Genomic DNA, 6,103 nt, shown 5'->3' with positions numbered 1-6,103 from the left:
CACCATGAGGTATCTTTTGCTGTTCTTGAAAAAGTTAAGTGTTGTCAAAACTAATAACTATGCAAATGGTGACCACTAGGAAAGTTCAACCTAGATAGACAGGAGAAAACAAACACCGTCTGGAAAAAGGCAACTACAAACTACTTCCATATTGTTGCCAAACAAATGATACGAATACATCCATGTAGTCATCAGAACTCAACCTGAAGAGACCTTTATCTTTTACCTTGTTCCCAAAGCCACCAATGTAATTACCTCAAGCTTGGAAGGAGCTGTGTAGATAAATAGTGTGATTTGATTAAAATACAGGACCAAAGAACCTTAATAGCTGCTGGAGATGGCTAAAAGGTTCAAGCCACTCCCCTCAAAACATACCCTTCTGTATAAAGTTATTAAACCATTCAAGCCTTCGGAGCAATATAAACATGATTTTTAAAAAACAAATAGATGGCAGAAGCTACGTTAGTTGCTTCCTAAATATAAGACCATAATAATCATTACTGCAGAGTCCACATAATATTTTCTTCAAACAAGCCTGTTCCATCTCACTGGGACTAACACCACCAAAAATTTAAAATTTAACAGATTAATATAAGCTGCCAGTTTTTTTGTTAGGTGGTGGAAACTGCTCCTTTCACCCTTGTTCCATACCCCTTTCCAAGAATTGCTTCTTTTTTTCTTTCAGGTCCTGCAACATTTGTTGTCAATCTTTTTGGCAAGAACATTTGTTTGAAAACCAGTTTGCTGCCAGAAGATTACAGACGAAAACCTGAATGTAGAGCAATGCAGGGCAAGAGGCAATTAACACTAGCCTTTTTGAAAGTTATGCACAACTGTCGTTTACCAAAAGCTAAAGAGTTTGTTACTAAAAGCTATTTGTTCGGTTTAGTGTTTTCTAGATAAATCACATTTTGGCTTGGTTTAGTATGTTAGGAAACTGCAGTGAAATAGAAGAGGAGTAAACTTGTTCAGACCAGGGAAGCAGCTAGCAAAAATAAATAAATAAAAAATCTGCCCCTCCCTCATGAAGAGGCAAAGCTCTAGTGACTGAAAATTGCCAATAAACAAAACTTGAGCTCATTGCCACTAACTACTACCTGTCCATAAGAAAGGACAATTAGGAGATTAGGAATTGCTGCCAGAACGTCTGCCTTGCCCACACAAATCTTCAGCTGACCTTCCCCAGAGGAAGGGGAAAGGGAAGGACAGGATGGCTTTGCAAAAGGCAAGTCAGGCATGTATAAATAATGGCTGTGGGTGTTTGGTTTTTTGCAAGATTAGCCCCATAACTAATGTTTTTCTAGATCAAGTAATCTCAAAATGTGGTCTGGTGATCCTTGATGTTAGGGTTAGGGCGAACCCTTCAGGGGGTTCATGAGGTCAAAAAAATATTAAAATTGCTGTTTAAATTTCTGATATTGACAATGACTTACACAACGACATATTGACACATAACCTATATAAAACAAACACCTTTGAGGGTCCTTATTATTTGTTAAGAATGTAACAAGGACTTGAGAGAAAAATGTGTTGAGAACTATTGCTATAGATAAAGGCTGTTGCCGTCATTATTTTTTTTTAATCCCGTTTATATCCCGCCCTTCTCCGAAGACTCAGGGCGGCTTACAATCTAAGCACAAATCAATGTGCTTAGCAATAGCCTTCATTCTATGTATATGCCTGCTTATTAGGGCTTTCGCCCCCCCCCTAAGCGGCATTATTACAAAGTCAGCTTATTGCCCCCAACAATCTGGGTCCTCATTTTACCTACCTTGGAAGGATGGAAGGCTGAGTCAACCTTGAGCCTTAGAAAATCTGCTTCAAATGCCCCTATCTGCATTCAGTTTTTAAAAAATATTTTTATTATTTGCCTTAAATCTCTCACGGAATTCCAAATTGTCCAAATTGCTATGTGGGAATAACTTTTGGGTGCAGGAGGAGGAATTGCAGCTTAGACAACCATCATGCAAAATGTAACTAAACTCACAGAAGAGGCTTGGGAAGTCTTGGAATCCTCTCTAATTTTCTGGGTAGTAAAAGTAAAGGAGAGGAGAAATGCTTTCAGAATTGTAAGACTGATGGCAGCCCTTTGAGATAGTCCAAAGAAGCAGAAGCCATGAATACTAACATTAAGTTTCTTGTAAGGATACAGTGAAAGAATCTTACAAATCTCATCCATTGATTGCCAAGCCCCCTTCCCCAGCCAGCTCTACCTCGCGAGATTCTGAGTTGCTCCTTCAGCCTTGCTTTATTTACCTCGCTGTTAAAGAGATATCGAATTTCAGCCTTCAGTTCCAATGCAGCCATTTGTTGCTCACCTGTCAGGCCTCGCCATCAGCTGATTCAGTGCATAGCCAGAGGAAAGCAGGAAAGAAAGTGGGAATACAACTCTCCTATCTTCCATTGTGCCACACAATCTTCAGGTTTCTGGAGGTGTAGACCACAATTTCCCCAAATTTCATTCCCATTGGAGTCGTGAGTCCCAGCACTCTGTAGGTTAGCCAGTTTAAATGATGTTGCTTCAATAACTGTTGCCCTTTATTTTTTGTCCAATTGAAAATCGCAAACACAAATGACAAGCAAACTTTTAACTGGTCAACTCCTACCTCTCTGCTGCTGCAGGCCCACTTTCCCTCACAGTAGGCAATGCTTATTTGAGATCATTTTATTAAAGGTTAAGGCTAGATTCACACCTCAAAACAATCTCAAAGAAGATACATAGTGCCCCAATCTCATCTCTACCCCCCCTCCCCTGGAAAATAGATTGGAAGAAGCAGAGGGACCCAGAGTCACCTTCTATAACTGATTTTGGATTGGAATCTCAGATTTCCCGGGATTGACTTAATACATGAACATTACACAATGCTGGTTTCACAGAAACAAGAATAATTTCTTAATATATAAACTAGATGCATTCATACTCATACCTCATTGATGCTTATTCCTGGTGGTGTGATGCAAGAGTAAAAATAAAAATATGTGACCTTTCTCTAAATTGCAGCATTGGAGATGGAAACTCCAATGGAAAACAATATCTCATATTCATACATGCCTACAAATATTTAATACAGATTGCTCAATAACACCGAACTACACTATTTTCTGGTACTGAGAAGAATGCCCATATTTCATACAGGCATGAAAAGGAAAATAAGTTATTCTGAGGCTGTAATATGCAGAAAAATTCAGCAAGGAATCTTTATTTGAAACAGATTCTGGCTATGAAATTGAAGACATTTAAGATGTATTTCCTGTTCAGTACATAGAAAGTTCCAGCTGCACTGAATAGAAAAAACTATTCAGTACCTTGTATAAAAAAAATTTCATCCAAGTTTATAATATAGTTTAAAAAAAGAGGCAGATTTTTTTCACCTCTTGAAAGTGAAGGCAGTTGCAAATGTTATATGAACCTATTAATTTGCAACTGAGATTGTGCATTATCAGTGTTTCACAGGACAATCAATTATTGAATAGTAGATTTGGAACTATTTTAAAACAATTCTTATGGCTGAAAAGTAGCATGTGATAAATCCAGTGTCCTCTTCTATACACCCGATTAGTAATGTAGAAGGAATTTGTATGTCACAAAATATGCATTACTGAGTTGGGGTTTTGTTTTGTTTTTTTGTTTTTTGCCTCATGAGGTTTTCAAAAAATAGACAGGAATCTTGTGGAGGAGGCATGATTAAATCCTTCCAAATGGTTTGAACTGCAACCCCTTTACATAGATATGCTTCTTTTCTTGTTTCCCTTTATCTTTTAGTAACCAGTAAAAAGTTGAAATCTAACTGTCATAGTGCAGCATCCCAACTTCTTATCCCCAAACCCTATCAGATTACAATGGTACCTCAGTACTTGACAGCTTCAAGTCGTCAAATTTGGTATTCAACGCATTTTGATGCAAAACTGTTGTCTGGGACCCGTTTGTTTGGTACTCAACACACTGCAATAGGAATAGGGGGACAACTGTGGAAAATGGAGAGGAAGTTGGCCATGCTGGGAAGGTTGCTGATGAAGTCCAGTTTCCTTTTGAAAAAGCACCTTTGGGACAACTATGACCTGGATGATTGAGAATCTCCATAGACAATCAGAGAACCAAGCTATACCCAAAAATAAGGGCAGATTGCAAAATGACTTAGCATTCACAAGCAATAACCAGACCCCAACACTGCCAAGGATTTGGTCACCCAATACCAGTATTGATGGCTGGATACTGAGATCATGCTCAAATAGTGTTCCCACCATCCCTGAGGGTGGCCTACCTTCAGTTTCTTGCCGTAACTACCTCTGAGTATCACAACCCCAACATTACTGCCTGCTCTTTTTCCTTACTAATTTTCACCCCCAGTTCCTGCATTCCAGGTCAGAACACTGATTTCATTTTTCAATCACTATCACACAAACACAAAACATATGTACCCCAAAACTATAGCCTCCCAGCTTCTTCCAAGGTTCTAACCACCTCCCCACTGGCCAGCTGCTCAGCCCATAGCACTCCAGCAGCAAGGAGACTGGTACAGAGATCTCTGCCTCCCCACCTACATACCCCAACCCCGCCCGTCCTTTGCAATTACATATCCATACAAAGTGTGTTCTGGGAAAATCTCCTAGCAGAGGCCCCAACAGAGAGACACTCAGACCCAGTCCACTGAATGATAAGCTGGGATTGTTAGAGGTCTCTGAAATACAATACAGTGGCCTCCAACAGAAATGGAGGCTTGCCAGCTTGGGAGGCAATATTTAAAAAAAATATTTTGTTGTACTCTTGAGCACACTCTTGTACTGCAGTGAGTCTTGGACCCTTTATGTACGGCAGGAGAGAAAGTTGAACACCTTTCATATGCGCTGTCTCCGACATATTCTTGGCATCACCTGGCATGACAAAGTTCCAAATAGCGCAGTCCTGGAATGTGCTGAAATTTCTAGCATGTATATTGCTATTGAAACAGCGACATCTACGCTGGCTTGGGCATGTCGTGAAAATGGCTGATGGTCAGATTCCAAAAGATCTCCTGAATGGAGAACTAGTGCAGGGAAAGCGCCCCAGAGGGAGACCGGAGCTACGATATAAAGATATCTGCAAGAGGGATCTAAAGGCCTTGGGAATGAACATTAACAGCTGGGAAACCTTGACCTCTGATCATTCAGCTTGGAGGCTAAAGACGCAGCATGGCCTTTTCCAATTCGAAGAGACACTTGTGCGGCAGGCTGAGGCAAAGAGGCAGTCCCAGAACCAGCAAAATCTGGGGGCTGGACAGGGGACAGACTCTATCTGCCCTCAGTGTGGAAGGGACTGCCACTCTCGAATTGGCCTTTTTAGCCACACCAGATGCTGCTTTAGGACCTCTTTCCAGAGCACGATACCATAGTCTCTTGAGACTGAAGGATGCCAAGAGAGATTTTGTTGGGCAAACTGAGTACTCATTAGAACAGAAAGGGAGAATAAATCAAATCAGTAATTAAAGTTACATTTTTGATAGCATACGAAGGAAAGAATTGTGTCTCCCTATCCCCTGTAGCCTCTCCTAGACATTATCCAAAAGTATGAGAATCAAGAGAAGGGGGGAAAAAAACTACCTTGAAGAATGTTCTACCTTGCAGATTTGTAGTTTCAGAAATTCTTTTAGCACACTATAACCGGCCAAAATTAATCTTGATCTGGTTGTTCAATTTAATTTATTAAAACTAAAATAATGATGGCTTTATCACCAAGCATATTCAACTTTTTAAAGCTCTTGAGCAAATATAAAGAATAGCAAACATGTTGAGATTCAATCATAGAAGCAGCCAAGAATACAACTGAGATGCCTACCAACAAGAGAAGTATGAATACAAAGGGCAGCATAAGATATAGTCATGATCAAAAAGAGTATGTTTGTGGATGAATCCTGACAAAAACAAAACTGTAGAAGTCAGAGGAGAGGGAAGAGTATGAAGAAACTGAAGAGACAGAATAAGAGAGGAGAATCATTTTGGAGAGAATATGGATGTAGAAAAGAAAAACAGTTATTTGAAAGTTATTCCAGATTTCGTCAACTTCTTATTCAGAAAACATTAGATTATGAGCAGGAAGAAGATTAAGCTAGACGTGGAAAAAGAAATC

This window comes from Vipera berus (genome assembly GCF_964194415.1).
Source record: "Vipera berus genome assembly, chromosome: 2".
Taxonomy (NCBI): Eukaryota; Metazoa; Chordata; class Lepidosauria; order Squamata; family Viperidae; genus Vipera; species Vipera berus.
Note: the sequence above shows the minus strand (reverse complement) of the source record.